The sequence below is a fragment of the Pleurodeles waltl genome, chromosome 10 (genome assembly GCF_031143425.1).
Source record: "Pleurodeles waltl isolate 20211129_DDA chromosome 10, aPleWal1.hap1.20221129, whole genome shotgun sequence".
In the NCBI taxonomy this organism is placed as follows: domain Eukaryota; kingdom Metazoa; phylum Chordata; class Amphibia; order Caudata; family Salamandridae; genus Pleurodeles; species Pleurodeles waltl.
The window spans coordinates 62871227-62888327 of NC_090449.1; the positions used below are offsets into that span (position 1 = coordinate 62871227).

Sequence of the window (17101 nt, forward strand, 5' to 3'; positions counted from 1 at the left end):
GCAGGCAGAACAGAAGAGCATGAGCTTGTGAGCGATAGCTCAGAAAATGAAGTGTCTGCACATTCTGTACCTGGCCTCTCACTTAAAGGAACAGCAAAGTACAGAGGGGAGAATCCTGCACTGCGCCTATGTAGAATATTGTCTTTGAGAGTGAGGAGGTAGCTCTTGGGTGAGAGTGTAGAATGCAGAATATTAGCAGTACTCTATGTATGTCTATGGTACTTCTGTAGCGCAAACATAACCAAAAGGCAACAGGGCTCTGTAAAGTGTCAACAACAAGCAAGAAGACCAGAGTTCAATTTCAAACAGAGCAGGGGGCTGATCCAAATCTTCCTGACAAGGCTCCAAGGTGCAAATTTGGAGGCCTTCTTAATTGCATACCTACCATAGCAACTCAATGCTTTGAAGGTTACACTCAGTCTGTCAATGGTTGTAAGCCATCAGCCCTTTCCATGCCGTCAGTTGGAATCTCATATTTGTAAAGGAAGACTACAAGTCCCAGCATGCACGATGCAGTTGGCTAAAAAGGCAGGGTTGGAGTCAGGTTTCTCGAATGTCCTGACACTTTGCAGACTAGAGGATGATGGTTTGCAGACAGTCAGAAGCATATATTACTACCAGAAAACCACTCGACTTCTTTTTCTTTCAGAACAAAATATTGTTTCTCAAAAAATGATCGGACGGTACCTTCTAATGCCAAGTGCATTGATAAGTTGAGGCAGCCATTTTCATCGGGTGAATGATGAGGCATAGTTCTCGGGCCCTGGATAAGCCTCATCTCCTGTGATCACAGGATGCAGCAGGTGAAGTATTGGCAGATGAACCTGTGTGTCATGGCGTCATCAGGTGATGCTGTTCCCTTGAATCACTGCGCGCGAGAGATAACGCAGCCATGGCGTCCAGCGCGAGGGAAATAATTGCTCCCGCGGCAGGAATGTGGAGAGGGCGTGCCCACAGGCAATTTATATCCTTAATCAGTGACCTCACCGGTGTTCATTATTCTCGCCCACGCGGACGGGACATGTCAGCCCCGGGCTTTTCAGCTGCTCCAGGGACATACATGGAACGTGGTGCACTGGAAGGACTGTATGGCTCAAAGTGCTTGTTTTAGGGGCCGCAAGACAGGAATGTAGTGCCTTTCCAGGTTGAAGTGAAGGGTTTTATTGGGGTGCATGAAGAATGAGGTGCGTTAAAGGAGTGGGGGTGAGGGGTGTGCCACTCCACTCTATTCCACTCCAATCCACACCACTTTACAACTTAATGACACTTCACTCTGTAACACTCTGCACTGCTCTATGGCAATCTACGCCACTGAACTCTAAGACACTCCAATCCACCCTACGACGTTCCACTCACCTCCAGACCACTCTCCTTTATGCCAATCACTTTTACCCATGCTGAACATCAGCCACGTTGGTGTACAACATGGCTAAACCACGTTTTAAGTGAGACCTATCGGCCTTCACAATGCTTGTTTCTATTTATTCCTTTAATATATATCACATATGCTTGTTGTTTGTATGTGTTGTTTATTACTGATGGGAGGATGAACGCAACCATGAGTCAGTGGGTGGATGAATGGTGCATGGGGGGCAAAGACAAAGGACATAATTGATGAGCCATCAAGTGACAGAAGAAACACTTTCACTAATACGCCAGACTATTGACAATGCCAAAGCTTGTTGTTTGCATGTGTTTCAAGAGGATCTCTCTCACCCTCATAATTCATCACTCCTCTGGCTGCTTAGCGACACCAAGATAATCATTCCACCTGTCTAGATTCACTGTTAAATAAAAAGTACTTCATTACTCCACTTTTTGAAGGATAAAAGTTACTTCAGAGAACTTCAAGCATCTACAGCAGAAGGACAGCCGCCAACACAAAGCCACTGTGCGTTTTTTTATCCAGCTGATGCAGGCAGCGCTTGGAATCCGTGCTCATTAGCAGCCCGCACCAGCTGCTCAGTACCAGCAAGCAAAAGATGAGCCTGGCCCTTGGTGCGAGAAATCAGCCCGGAGTTTGTTTAAAGCGAAATTCAAGGTACCATAATAAAAGGTCTGGCATATTTCTCCTAAAGGCAGAAAAATATGTTACCACCCCCCCTTATGAGTTGATGGAAATGTTGTGATTTTTGTTATGTTATTAGCACTGATGTAGCCCACCACCACGATTCCTATATCACTGAGGCGCTATCAAAGTCCTGTTACCTTTCCATTCTGTTGTGAGATTTTTGCCACTGGTTGTTTTGGTTAATGAATGTTTTGTTCTAAGTATTACTTGACTTACAATGGGCAGTGCAAACACTGAAAGGTGTCTTTTCCCATCAGGGGTCTTTATAGTGGTCTACAAGTTTGGATGCTTGCACTTCTTCTGGTCCACTGGGGTGTAATTTAGCTAACTTTAGGCCTGGGTGGAGTCTGCGGAGTTCAGCGAAGTGACCCAAAATCTCAGCTGTGCGACGCAGAGTTCCACGAGGGGCAGAGTGCGTTAGGTTACTTTGTTTGCGCTGATCTTTAGCACCAGGTGCTTGTCCCGCACTGTAAAATCAGCGCGAATGGCACCACGCACAGCTCAAAAGGGTGCTACTTCTTTTCTGCCACTCAAGTAGATTTTCTATTCAAGTGGCAGCTTCCTCAATGCAAATGGAAGGTTTCTCAACACAAGCAGTAGTGACCATCCGCAACCGCCTGTGTTGAGAAATTTCACTGGGAGGTGGTCTGGAGTAAGGCTTTTCTCACTTGCAGTTGCCAACTTAGCATTGGCAAGCGAGAACAAGGAAAAAATCTCTGCTTTTCATAACTCTGCACTTTAAGCGGAGTGAGGAGTGGGAAAAACTCTGCAAACTCCACGAGCAGAGCGGAGTTTACCGCCCACCCCTAGCTAACTTGCAATGAGTGTAATAATCAGCAATGGAGTTGGAGATGCTTTGCTATACCCGGACATAACTGAATGGTGTGCATTGCTGAGGGGTAAGTGCTGTAGGAAATCAACTATAACTATCTACTTAGCACATCTGAACTGCTTTGGGTGCATGGCATGGTATGTCTAGTGGGAACGTTTTGGTGGAAGTGTGATATTTCGAGAATAAGGTGCTGTTTGTACCATTCTGATAGTGGACTATCTGGCATATCCGCGCCATGTTGTATGCAGGTGAGATGTTCGATTTAGCATATCTTATCGAACAACGGGATACCCTTTAGCTACAAAAATAAACTGTACAACAATATGAAACTTATAGTCATATCAGTCCAAACCATAAAGAAGTCCTGTAGATAGAAGAAAAGACAGGATGAGTAAAATGGTCTTCTGGATCCTGTGTTAGCTGAATAAATGGCATATCTGGAGGTTTATGCAATTAGGTTTTGTCTGATGTTTGATGCTGGGTATTTGCAGGTGGCCTACCTCTGTGAAGTGTTGAGTGCACATGGTAAAAGCCTGCTAAAGGCCTGATTACAAGTGTCCCATTATATTCCTATCTCTGATCAAACACCTGGTTCCGCAGAAATAGTAAATATTAGTGGTGCAGTCTATTGGGTGTGAAAAAGTTCACACACTTCCTTAGATTTTAGCACGCCAAACCTGCCGGAATTTCACAGGAGGCAAAAGGCTGACATTTATAGGGACACGTGCGTTTGTAATTGTTGTAAGTAGGAGTGTGTGAAAAATGTGCAGAATTTGCTTAGACATAACTATGCAAAATATTAGGAACATCATGTGAAATTAAGAGAAATGCAAATCTCTCAATTAACCCTATATTTTAGCACAAAATACATACTTAAGCTTTGGAAACCCAATTGTGGCAAACAACTTTTGCTCGTGTCTGGTTGTTCACGTTGCTCCTGTGTTTCAGTGAAAAAAAAACATGCAATTGTTGTCATTATTATGCAACATGGGATAGTGACAAATACAAAAGTAATGCAAAAATTCATAAAGTATGCAAATTAGAATGGAATAATTTATACTTTGCCAAGGACTAGCTGTAATCAGCAAAGTCTACATGTTATTTCCCCAAAAAATCAGAAGGTGATAATTATCACACTCAATAAATATTGAAAACCTTAGTGTTGGGATTTTATCTGGTGTGATGATTACCACATCTAATATGGACCATCTGCAGGTATGCCCTATGTGGCATACCTGTACTGTGTTTTGAGTATGATCTACTATCTTCTGTTTGTTGGTTGTCGCATTAAAATTATTATATTAACATTTTTTTCACCAAAAAAAGTAGAAATTGAGACATCTTCGAATCAAAAAGAAGAACGTATGATAACTTTTCATAGTGATCTTTCAAGTGTTCTGTTGAGAGGTTCTGAGGATGCCACTTTTATCCACAGTGCCAGCCTGAGGGTAGGGTTGTCCCCTTTGTCTAACCTTCCCACTTTCCTGGGTTTGGCTCCAAACTGTCTAAGATAACAAGTCAGGCAGGAGTAGCTGTGAGCTGGATTTGTCAGTGGCAGGGCAAGAAGCCCTTAGAAGTCAGGAAGTGGGTGGACAAGTACTGCGGCTGCTCTTTAAAGCTCTGGAAGACTGAGTGAAACTCTCCAGGATGTCTTGCTTTGCACTCAAAGCCCTTTTCCCCCCCATGCTTGGACGGAATACACAAAACAACCCGGGAGAGTCATTCACAGTCATGTGACATTGGACATTGGCAGAAAGGCACATTTGGTTTAGGCAGAAAAATACCAGATTTCTAAAAGTGGCATTTACAGAATAGTAAGTTAATATTCGACTTTACCATTGAGGATGATTTTAAATTAGAATTAATTTGAGTGGAAACAGAATTTTTATGTCTGGTCCGAAACTAAAGTTTTCACTTATTAAGTGTGATAAGATAACCCAGAGTTAGTCTATGGGAGAGAGAACCTCACAACAGTGAAAAACAACTTTAGAGTTTTTCACTGTCAGTACGTGTGAAACAAACACACCAAAAGCAGCTGCTTGTAATGGGTGTGAGGGGCATTGCCCTGCCCCCCTAGGAAGAAGAAAAAGAATAAGACGAAACACCAAGCAGCTGGAAACAAATTGAACTTGCTAATCGATGACAACATGAGCTGAATAAGTGAATATGTTTTTTTGGTGGAGATACGGGGTTAGAGGGATGGCCTCCTGCACATGCACTGAGACTTTCTCTCCCTGGAGCCATAAGCTAAGACGGTGTCAACACTGTGGTGGGTGTGGTGAGTTTTAGTATCAAACATAGGGTTGAGTTTGGGATGTTAATAATAAAAGCTGAGGGCAGGATCACAAGAGAACATTAAACAAACGGGCCATGGGCCGGGTAGGTCGAGGAGTACAAAGTTGGGGTGCGCGTGGTGTCAGTACTGATAGGTAACAGAGGCGTTGGGGAGGAGTTCAGCTGACTCCTTCTAGGTTAATTAAGGTGATATGACGTGGGTTCTAAGTTGCCACATTTTTTTCAGGGCCTGTAGGTTGGAAGTTCCAGTTAAGGCAAAGGAGCAACTCTCTAGTTTTTGAAGCCTCGGTGCTCGCTTTCCTTTTGTTGGAGCTTATCTTGAAGAAATCTGCAGTTTGTCATCATTCGCCAGTGTCTGCCAGTCCTAGCCTTGTCCTCACTGGTTTTTACATAGACGAATGGTACTGTTTTAATATGCCTGGGCTGGGACAGCAACCTATACCGTTTTTTATGATGGAACCACGCATACGGCAACTACGCATGCCTGAACATCGCGGTTGGAACAACGACCACATTGTTTCCACGCATGCCTTTACCATGCATGCCTTTATAACGATTTTTCATTGTAAAGGCATGTGTGGAAACGACATGCGTGGTTGTCGCATGCCACCCCACCCTAAAAACAGAAGTACCCCGACCCCCAACCCTTAAAAACTACTTGTATACCCCCACCCACCCTGAGCCCTAAAACGACCCCCAAAAATAAAACAACCCAACCCCTAAAAACAAAATTACCCAGACCCCCAAACCCCACTCCTAAAAATACGACCCCCCACCTGCCCTGAATACAAAATTATCCCAACCCCAGGACCTAAAAACCTGACCCCCCACGTGCCGTAAATACAATACTACCCTGTCCCCCACCCCTAACAACCCACTCCACACCCCCAAAATAAAAAAGTTCAGCTTGCGTGCTTCCTGACACGTTGTTCTGGATCTTTCCCACCTATACCAGCCATTGGCAATCTGCCTTTTCTTTGCAATAGACTGCTGCCTAGTCTCACCCCCTGAGTCTGTGTCTCCTTACACCTCTAGCATCACAGAGGTTAGTGCTGTGGCTGCAGAAGAGGGGATGTGGGCCGAAGACTGCTCACTAGGGTCAGTCTTATACTGGGCTGGGGGGTTGAGAAAGATGCAAAGGGATGGGGTGCCTTTTGGAGGAAAGGGCCAGAGCTAACTGCACACTGAGCAGGATGCACTAGAGGCGTGCAAGGGTAACCATGAAAGTCTGAGTCTTTCCTGCTGAACATACGGCCTACAGTGGTGGAGAGCATGTGTTCTGCAGGGAAAATGAAGACTTTCATTCATTTGTGGTTCTTTTAAATGGAGCACAGAAACAGGTAATACAAAACCTCAGAGACTAAAGGCCAGTGCAGGGTATGATGGAGAGCGTTTCTGAGGAACAGCGAAGAGGCCCTACAGACCAGGAGAAAAAGGAAAGTGTTGCACTTTACAGGTACCTCAATAAGGGCCATATGTACCAAAGCATTTTCCCATTGCCACAGAATGGGTAAAACCCTTTGATACATCTGGCCCTAAGTGCGGTGCCGGCTGCTTAGGGGCGCAGTACCAGGCCTTACCCCGTACACATGCACTGGCATGCCAGCACTAGATTAGCAGTTTCTGTGAGTCAGAGTTCATGCATGCGTACTGAAACAAAAGCCAGAACTCTGGTGACAATAAGGTTAGAAGGCCAGTGTTCTCGTGAATTTATCTTAGGCACTTACACAAATCGATCTCTTTCTCTTCATAAGATAGAAAGCACACTTTTGGTTTATTCAGTGCTTAATTTGTAAATAAAAACATGCCGGTGCTTAAAGTCCTCCTCTTAAACCCACGACTGCTGCAATTAAATGTGGGAACACGGAATACTGAGGCAGAGTAATCCCAAAGCCATCTCGGGCCTCTTCAATCCATATAAAGCCACTCTCTACCCCTTCAGCTCACCCTTGCACCATTCTGCTTTCTCCCTCTGTGACACTTTTTAGTTTTTCTCTTCCTCCGTCTTTCCCATATGTGTCTTTTGCTTGCAGCAAATGCTTGAGGCAGAAGAATAAACCCCGGCCCTCAAAAATAAGCGCCGGTGCTCAGCACCGGAAACAACAAGCACAAATTAAACACTAGGTTTATTGCAGGGGCATAGTATCAATGGAGCCGCTGGTGAAGTAGCACCGGGTCCATTGGTTCCAAAATATTTTACTTCTAAATTAGGGGCGCATGACCTTATTCCTTTCTTTCAATAGTACCCATGGTTTGTACGCTACACCCCTGCTGTGCTGCTTGCCATTGCAGCAGTGGTCGCTGGCTCCCAGGAAGGGGCTTTGAGAGAGGGTGTAAGCCAACTGTTTAACAGCAGACCAAAGTGAACAGAAGCACCTCACATGCATTCAGACATCACACAGTGCAAACTTCCAAATACACAGGAACGGGAAGGGGAAACATTTTGGGATGTCACGGAATCTGACATGCCTACTAAACAGCTCAGACAGAGACTATAGTGCATGCATTATGACATCATGCAGTGAGACCTTCCAAACGCACAAGGATAGAGAGGAGAAGGAACGCTAAGTTGCATCTACTGTTTTCTTGACACTGTTGCTGTGCAATGACCCTTTTGGATCTCCTTGGTATAAATGTGTGCAGTAAAATCGGCCATTCAGAGTTGGACTGGCCTACACAGCAATCAGGCAGTGCCCGCTGGGCTGGTCTGACTGGTCAGTGAGTGAGGCTTTTTTCTCTGTTTGTGGGCCTGTTTTTTTAGTGTTCCTTTCCCTAATATGAAAACAAACACCTGCAGCATACAAAAAATGCATGCTGTCTTCTATACTTTGCAAAACACTTCTACAGTGTGTCTTTGCAAGTTCATAACTGACCCAATTTGCAAAGATGGACCACTTTTTAAGCTTTGTAATTCACTGATGGGGGACTTTTTTAGTGCCAGGCCTATTTTCTTTCCCTTTCCTATCCTGCTGCTATTTGTGTCAATTTAAAAAAAATAAAAAATCTTGCAAGATGGGAATTCCCTCGTATTCCTCTTTTTTTATTTCAGGGTCGGTTGCTGCACTCATACATTATAGTTGTCTCTAAAATTCCTGCACCTCTACGTTTAAAATCCACCAGCTGCCACTGAATCATACATGCCCTAATTTTTAAATATAATGCATCCTGCCCTGTGAGCCTTTTGGGGCTACCTTAGAGGTGACTTATAAATATTAAAAAGGAAGGTTTAGGTCTGTCAAAGGGATCATTCTGTCAGACAGAAAAGGCAGTTTAAACCTGTACTACAGGCATCAGTGCTAGGCCTGAGACATGTTTTACAAGCTGCTTTAGTGTCTGGCACAAGGAGTGCTGCAGACCACTAGCAGAATTTACAGGCCCTGGGTACAGGTAGTACCAGATATTATAGACATAAACTAATGGGATATACCAACCAGGTGTAGCAAATTTTATCATTTTTTCAAGGGAGACCACAAGTACTTTAGCACTGGTTAACAGGGAGAACGTTCAGAGTCCTAAAACCCAACAAATATGGGTTCAGCAAAGGAAGGCAGAAATCTTTTGTGACCCTGCAGAAAGAGTAAGGTCGAACAAGTGTGTTAGATTCTCTGTTAAGAGCTCACCTACAAGCTCTCTGTAACCTGCTATGGAGCACTGTTGTCAGGCAACAGCTGCATGGCCTGTGGAAGAGTTCAAAGGCCTGAGCCTGGCGTCTCTCTAACCTGAGGGGAAGAGTTGGTGGGAGGTGTCTAAGCTTTCAGGATCTCTTTAGCCAGATGGACAAGTATGCTGTGAATTGCCCATAGAGTTTGTTGCATATGAAGGAGCTCTGCTGGCATAGTTCTTCTAAATCTATAAGATTTCAGTAACTTAGACTTTAGTCCTGCAATTATATGCTTGAGCAACCTCCGGGGTAGCTTTGCCTTCAGGTGTCTAAACTTGCAATAAAAGTGTAACCTAGGGGATCACTTCGCTCTCTGAAGCCTGAGCCTACAAGATCTCTGTCACCTCAGCAATTGCCTGTAAACTTTATTGTGTGAACCCTGAGCCTATATTTAGATCTACATATGCTGAACATGATTTCTCAAACTTGAGTGATAGCTCCTTTTTCTAATCCACAGCCTGCATTATTTTTAAAGTTTGACCATGTGATATCTGGGTTGATGCAAACAGGCTATTCCCGAAAAATAAGATTAATCAGTAGGTGTATGATTTTTTTTACAGCACATCTAAAATTTAGGGGAAAAGCTAAAATATGAATCATATTTTGCTGAAATTCATTAAATAAAAGCACAAAAAAATTATTATACTGGCACTCTGTAGTGACTGCTATTACTGTCAACCTGTGTTTCTGGACTTTTACGTTCATGGGTACTTTCAAATTATAGTCCTTGTTCCCTGCACCTAAATCTGTATAGAGAACTGTGTCATGGAGAGTTGGAGTGTAGCATTCGTTAAGGCCAAAATGTTAATTTGCAGTTGGACGCTAATGGCATTCTCCCCAAAATTGACACATTTGGTCCACCCTTAGCTTGCCTGCCTCGTTCAAGATATGGTGGGGGAACCTCAGTGGCATCTCCACAGCTTGTTCTGCTGCCAGGATAACTCTGTCTGGAGGATACCAGTCATCAGTCCCCAGCAGACATGGCTTTATAGGGCCCAACCTGTTTAGGGTGGTTCATCAAAACCATGTAAGCAGTGTTCTGTCTATCCAGGTCTAATAGGCATGGCTTAGGAGTCCGAGGCAGGAACAAATTACCAATGTCTCCAACCACTCCCAGAAACATTTACCATGTTTTCAAAATTCAAATCCAACTTTGGGAAATGTAAAAAACACAAACTGGTCCACTTTTTGATTTTCCCACCTTGTTGCCGAAACATCTCTCCTACCAAACAGGTTGGAGGTTTTAAATCCGACTGGGCCGTCGGAAGTGGTACGTTCGCCACCCTACCCCTTTGACAAGCCAGCCTGATTAGTGGGGTCATTACGAGTTTGGCGTTCCCAATGTGGGACCGCCAAACTCGCAGGGAGGACTCCACCACCATGGCGGTGGAGTCCCCCTTGCCCTATTATGATGTTCCCGCCGGTCTAAACAGCGGGAACATTGTACTAGAGCGTTCCCGCTGGTCTATCCGCTCAGACCAGCAAGAACAGTGCTACGAGTGCTTAAAGGAGCTGAGTGCTATCTTGTAGCACTGAGGGAGCCAACCAGCACCCTCAGAATGCACACTGTCTGCAAAGCAGAATGCACACTGTCTGCAAAGCAGACAGCGCGCATTCTGAGGGTGCTGGGCAGAGTGGCCGTTGCACTGCCCACACCATGGTCATGGCAGTGCAGGGGCCCCCTGTAGCCCCCTGCACTACCTTTCCACCAGCTTTTTCATGGATGGGGGGGTTCCTGCCATGAAAAGGCTGGCAGAAATGGGGGGTTGTAATCAGCCATGGTGGCGCTGAACTCATGTCGTCGGAAACCATGTTCGTAGCACTGCTCCTGCCGGTCTGACCTCCACCGCAGGTCTGGCAGTCTCATAATGAGGCACTAAATCTAAATTACCTCCTAAGTGTTTTCAGAAGGGTATCAAAAGAGGGGTCCAGGCTCCCAAAATCCTGTAAGATGTACAGAATCACACTGGATTCCTTTACCTTTCTTTAATTGTGGGAGGCATTTCAGATTTTCATGCTCTCAGGCTGTGATACAATAAGTGATGCCTTTGTCTGTGTTGTTCTCGAAGTGCACACCTGTCTCTCCCTCAAAGGCCTCCATAACGAAGAGTTTCTGATTTTCTTCTCAGTAACACCTCACCTTAAGCGCTGCTAGTATTTGAGGGAGCAGGGAGAGAGCTGAAATGATTAATATTTCTCTCCTACCTTTGGTCCTGGCCAGTCTCAGAGCTGGGCCCGTGCCTCGGTTTTACGCATCCTTCACCCACAGACTGCCTGGATGTTTACGCAGCCTCCTCTGAGCATGACTGACTGGACAGACCCGGTCAGAAATCATCATCTCGCTGCAGGATCTCCGAGCTCATAGGCGGAGAGGAATCCACTGGGGTAAAGCCTGTACTCGCATCAGCTGGTATTTCTCGTTCCCTTTATCTTCCTGCGTGGAGGCTTCAAGGCTTGAAAGCGCAGACCTCTACCTTTAAATGGTGCTTTTTCTCTCCATCGCTTCCCTCCTGTCTCCCTCTCGCTGGTTCTTAGAAGCATCATTTTCCAGCAGCATTGACCGAGGATGTCCCCCAGAACCTAGGCCTGGGTAAAATTTGAATAATGCTAGTATTATTCGCATAATTTGGGGAATTTCAAATTACCATTGTTATGTAAATATTTGCTGCAAATATGCCATATGCATTAAAAATGTACCATGAGCGCACAGAAACAACAGAACGCAAGCAGCTATTGCTTATGGTGCTTTTAACTTTGCACTATTTTTAGTGCAAGTGAATCCTCAAATAAAAAATGTGTGCAAAGATGCATTTTTGTCCTAAAATATAGCCCTAAATGACAGATTTCCATTTTGCATAATCCTGTATAATTCTGCAGTAATTTCAAGGAAGTATACAAAAGCAAAATTCTTGAATTTTGCACACCTTTCCCGGAAACCCTTCTTCTATTTCCCCAAAATGCATGTTGTGTTTACCTTCTCTGTAGCCCCTGATTTGAGTGTCTCTTTTGCACTTCTGGCCTTCAGTATTGTCCGTCTATCCGAGGCCCAGGAACCACAGCATGAACAACACACCCTGCCTACTTGGGTGCAAGCACCTTGGTGGATGGACTCGCAGAAATTAGGGCCTGATTTAGAGATTGGTGGACAAGTTACTCTGTCACAATGGTGACGGATATACCGTCTGCCGAAATATGAATTCCATGGGAGGAGAGGATGTGACCTAACTGCCCGCGCTGCCAACTTTAGAGCTGGGGGAATCAAGTTCAAGTCTTCATGTCGGCTTAACATCCTGTGATTCAGGGCAAATCAATCAATCTCCCCGTTGCCTACTATTCAGCGCCTTTAGACCCTCATGGGTGATTTGCCACACTTTACAAATCCTATTTATATTTTGACGGACGGGACATCCGTCACCGTTGTGACGGAGTAACCCATCTGCCAAAGTCTAAATCAGGCCCTTAATTCCTTGAGAGGGAGTCCTGGACTCCATTTCAGGCATGTATTATGTTTGTGTGGCAGTAAAAGTTGTGCAAAGATTGTTTCTCTCTTGAGAACTTCCTATAATATTGCTTATTGCACATTTGCTGTCAGTAGTTCTCACAGATTTCCGCATGCGGGCATATGAACCCCTTTTAAGTTTAAAGAAAAAAGATTGCCAACACCCATACGCTTTCAAAGTCACAAGAAAAATGGCTATAGAGTTCATTTGTGAGAAAAGAACACATCCATTTTCAGCATTAATTAGCGGTCACATGGAAACATTACCAGTTTGCACATCTTGCCATTTTATATATATTACCAGTTTGCACATCTTACCATTTTGCATATATTACCAGTTTGCACAGAAAAAGTACACAAGGGAATAGGAGTAGGGAAGAGGGAAGCAATGTGAACCATGGCCATTCTAATACTCTATGAATATGGTAGATTTTACTCGCAATAACGAGTTTCCATACCCCTTAGCTGAGTAACAGATACACTAAGTGGTTGGCAAAGCCTGTAGTTCTGGCCTTGACAAGGTGATGTGGTGGGTTATTTGTTTTCTATTTCAAGCATACACCACAAAAATAAAAAGATGAAAACATTAGCAAAAATGGGTTCGCCTAAACAAGGTGGCAGATTCTTGCTATCAAAATATTTTAATGAAAATGTATTAACCATTGTATATGATTTTAATAAAACAGTAAGGCAGGATCGTGTACTAAGCCCTGGTATAGAAACCACTTTTAGTCCTAATGTACATTGCAGGAAAATATGATTCTTCTGAAGCAAAAAAGCTTTGAATTGTAACCTGGCTACACAGTTCAAACAGGTGAAGGTGGAATATCAAAAAAAAAAAGTTAAAAAATAATAAATAATAGGAGGGAAAAAACACTTGCAAAGTAAAGTTTTGTCCCACTTGCTCTGCCACTGAAGCTCACTTGTAGGTGATGAGGCCGATGATGCTGTCACAGTGCAAGAGAGCCTTTTGCTCCAACCTGTATTCTCTGGGCAGAAGCAAAATGTGAATGACAGTTGCACAGACCAATGGATTAAGAGGGTTGACCCAAAGACCTCTATGTGTATACATGTATTTTTCATTTATGTTTTTTTATAACATGAGCTAAAACTATATTGTTTAACCCTTGCATTAGTAAATGACTGGCAGTTTGAGTTAAGTAGCCATCGTTGGGTTATGTCCTACTAAGTAGGTATGTGTGTGTGAGAAACAGGAGGGGGGAATGAGAAAAGTGGTTAGAGAGAAGGCTGTGGGTGAGGGAGGTTAAAATGTGGAAGAAGGGCAGGAGCCTGTGAGAATAGGGGGGTGTTAGTGAGAAAGAAGTGTGTGCATCCCCTGAACTGGAGAAAAGAGAGCGAAAGAGAGGCTGAGAGGCTAGCGTGAGACGGGCATCCACAGGAGAAGCGTGCAACACCAGCGGGAGACAGGAGCGTGTGTGAGGCAGCAGATGGAGAGAGTAAAGAGAGTGCACTAAGCCTGGCAAACCTTAGCGCTGGCGGCATCCCGTGCGACGTTTGTTGGGGCCCCCATAACCCCATCGCCACAGATTCCCTCACTACCACCCTTTAACATTGTCCCTCAAGTCTCCATAGGCACTCTCTCTCAGATGCATTTAATTTGATTTGTAGTGCCGCTCATACCAGTGTAGGGTGTCAGAGCACTTTACATCACACGCAATTTACACAGAAAGCCATTCATAAGTGTGTAAATCAGTGTATAAGAAATGTTGCATAAGGCAGAGCACTAAAAGATGTAGTGGTCACATGCAAACTCAGAATTTAAAATGTAACACTATGGTTGGGAGTTCTCTTTAATAAGAATTGATTTCTACCCAAATGAACCCTTTTTGCAACATTACGATAAAGAAAGACTGGGGAAAAATAATAACGTTCTAATCTATACCTTGGGGAATGCATCAGTTCTTTGATGATAGTTATTCGCTTACTGTTCTATATTTAAAAGGACCTCTCTGACAAAAGCAGTAACCCACTGACCCTATTTGTGTTTTATGCACTTTGTGATGTGCATGGTACATGTCCTTTACCTTAAAACTTCCACTAGAGAAAACTCCGAACTCTCTGGACTCAAAACATTAATCACCAGAGTTATCCTGACATTTTTTTTTTGTTGCCTGAAAATAACTGGAGGCAAGGAGCGCTGGAGCAGCGGCTTTTAAAACTATAATATACTTACCAACATGGTGCCCGCTTCCAACGTGAGCACCAGTCGCACAGCCCTAGACTCGGCCCTGCTTGTAAGAACAGAAAAGAGGGCTATTGACAGAAAAAGTTCCAAAAGCGGGGAGGCGTACACAAAAAAGGGTGCCGCTTTGAAGAAAAGAGTTCAGCAACCATTTTTGTTGTAGGCAGTACCAGGAGGATGGGCAGGGAGCTGTAAGCAGAGGTAGGCACAGCTACCCTTACTTGGAGCAAACGTGGCACCATTGCTGTTGGGCAGGTGGAGAAAAATGTGCCTTCACTTAAGTTGTTAAATATCCTTTCAGTGGGTCATGGAGGGGCAGAGGTGTGCACCTGTGTGTATGTGTAAAGCGCCAACATAGCCAAAGGGCATTAGAGCACTGTACAGGGCCAAAGACAAGCAGAGTGACAGAGATGAGGCATACAGAGGCAAGTAAATTGTGAGGCAGCTAAGAGAGGGGCGATAAGAAAGATGGGGTAATTGATAGGAGGGCGTGGGAGTAAGTAGGTGTGAGTAAGATGTGGAGATTGTTGGTGTGATAAAGAGGCAGGTGTGAAAAAGAAGTGTGTGGGGAAGTGCTGGGGTGGATTATACGAGAAGAGGGTGAAAGAGAGGACAGTGAAACAAGAGAAAGGTGAGAAAAAAAGCCTGACAAGAAAGAGAGATGGAGAGGAGATGCCCCTTCCTCAAATTTTATCCAACAGCACTTTGAGTATTGGGTTCCTAAGCCAAACCTACAATGGTTATAAGTACTACCACCTAGGAAGACAGGACTGGATGGTGGTGCCACTTGAGATTTAGGGGCAGTAGGCAGCTATGGTCCATGCTGGTGTCCTGTACCCCAAAGTCTGTGGGCCAGCGTACCCCTTGGCATACTTTGCACACCACACCTGCAACACCTCGCCACATGCACAGTGCATTGAAAAATTGCAATAATGGCTACAGACGTGGCCCCACAGAGATGCCAGTGGTTCCAGGTGATGGACACGAGCTGGTTCTGCAGCGTTCCACACTTCAACGCCCCAGACCGCTCATTGCTAAGACCTCCATCATCAGTCATGGCCACTTGCATTTTGCCGCATCTCATGGAAGCCACGCATTACTCTTCATTTCATTTATCATCTTTTCCAGTGGTATTTGGAAATTAATTGCATATTCCTCACCTTTCTAGAACAACTCATGCCCAAGTTTACTAGACAATGCTTTCACAATGTTGTACTTTGAGGGGAGGGGGCAAGTTTATCTTCCCTGCTGTCCTACTCCAGAAATACAACCCTGATGCAGTAGTTTGGAAGGGTTGTCTGCAAATAAAAATCCAATCTTGATGAAGAGTAGTGGCTGCCACAGAATAAATTAAAATATCTATAAACCTAAAAATACATCCACAGTACATAATAAATCTGCTGACTCCTGGTGAAGCTCCATAGGTGTTTGAAAATAAAAACGAAACATACATATAAAGTGTTATTGACTTTGCTGACATCAAATGCAGACGTTCTGCAAGCAGGCGAAGGAAATCTAACAATACATCCAATAATTAGAAAATCTGCTGACTTCTAAAGTTCCCTCAATGCCACAGAAAGAACAGTGCCTGTGTCTGGGCGCAGAGGCTCTTCAAAGTCTTTCCACGGTTCGTCCCCACCAGGGTGGGCTGTGGAGTGCAACCAGGGCCACGAAGCAGGACTGCAGAGTCAGAGGTAGGACCATGTGCTTCATGTAGGGGGCGCTAACGACGGCATCTGGTATCCCCGGCTTGCCCTTTGGTACCTGGGGCTCTGCCCTTGCCAACTCTCATCTCAGGAGTCAGGCAGGTTGGGGCAGGAACAGGCCTACCAGAGGGGGGTGTCGAAAGAGCCATTATTCCTCGTGCTTTTTAATGGTCCTGTTCTCCTGTGGCTAACATTTATTATAGATTTTAAAATAAAACTATCCTTTTTATTAATGAAGAGGCAGCTAAAGCGGCTCATGCACTGGAGGGCACCAGACGCTGTTTTTGCCATGCTTCCGTTTTCACAACAACACATGTTCTTTTGTACGAAGGGCCTCTCTTTAGTTTGTTTACTCGGGATGCACAAAACTTCTAAGATGCTTTGGGAGGAGCTGAAGGCACACAGGCAGAAATCGCATTTAATTTTGCTAACTTCCATTGCTTGCCCTCTCCCTGCCCCCAATAATAACTGCTGAGGGGCAAATCATGTGATGTCATTAGGATGCCTGACATCACTCCCACCAGCCCTTGCATTTTCTTGACTGGGCATCCACAGTTAGGACCGAAGTATTTTAGTGATTCACCCACTTGTGGCACGGAGCCAGGTGAGGTGGGCTCTGCGGAGGTTAGCAGAGTCTTGATTCTGGTTGATGCTGTGTGGGGTCAGCTGCTGGCTGGGAATGGGGGAAGTTATTTCTGGATCTGAGAGAGCAGTTCTTTGTGTGGGCCTTTCTTTAGTATCATAGCTTTTGCTGTATCTTGCACGGTAACACTGTTGCAAGTGTTTTAGCACTTGCTGCATATGCGTGGGTGGATTCTGTTTTTGGCACTTTGA

The 17101-nt window shown here is 44.6% G+C and overlaps 1 long non-coding RNA gene across 1 annotated transcript in view; it reads left to right on the top strand.

Moving 5' to 3' along the window:
- Positions 1-1097: 1097 nt before the first annotated feature.
- Positions 1098-17101, top strand: part of LOC138260705 (uncharacterized) — a 111138-nt gene continuing 95134 nt past the window's right edge. Inside the window, exons 1-2 of the long non-coding RNA XR_011198931.1 lie at positions 1098-1184; positions 1910-2041. This is a non-coding gene — a long non-coding RNA (uncharacterized lncRNA). The remainder of the gene's footprint in view (positions 1185-1909; positions 2042-17101) is intronic.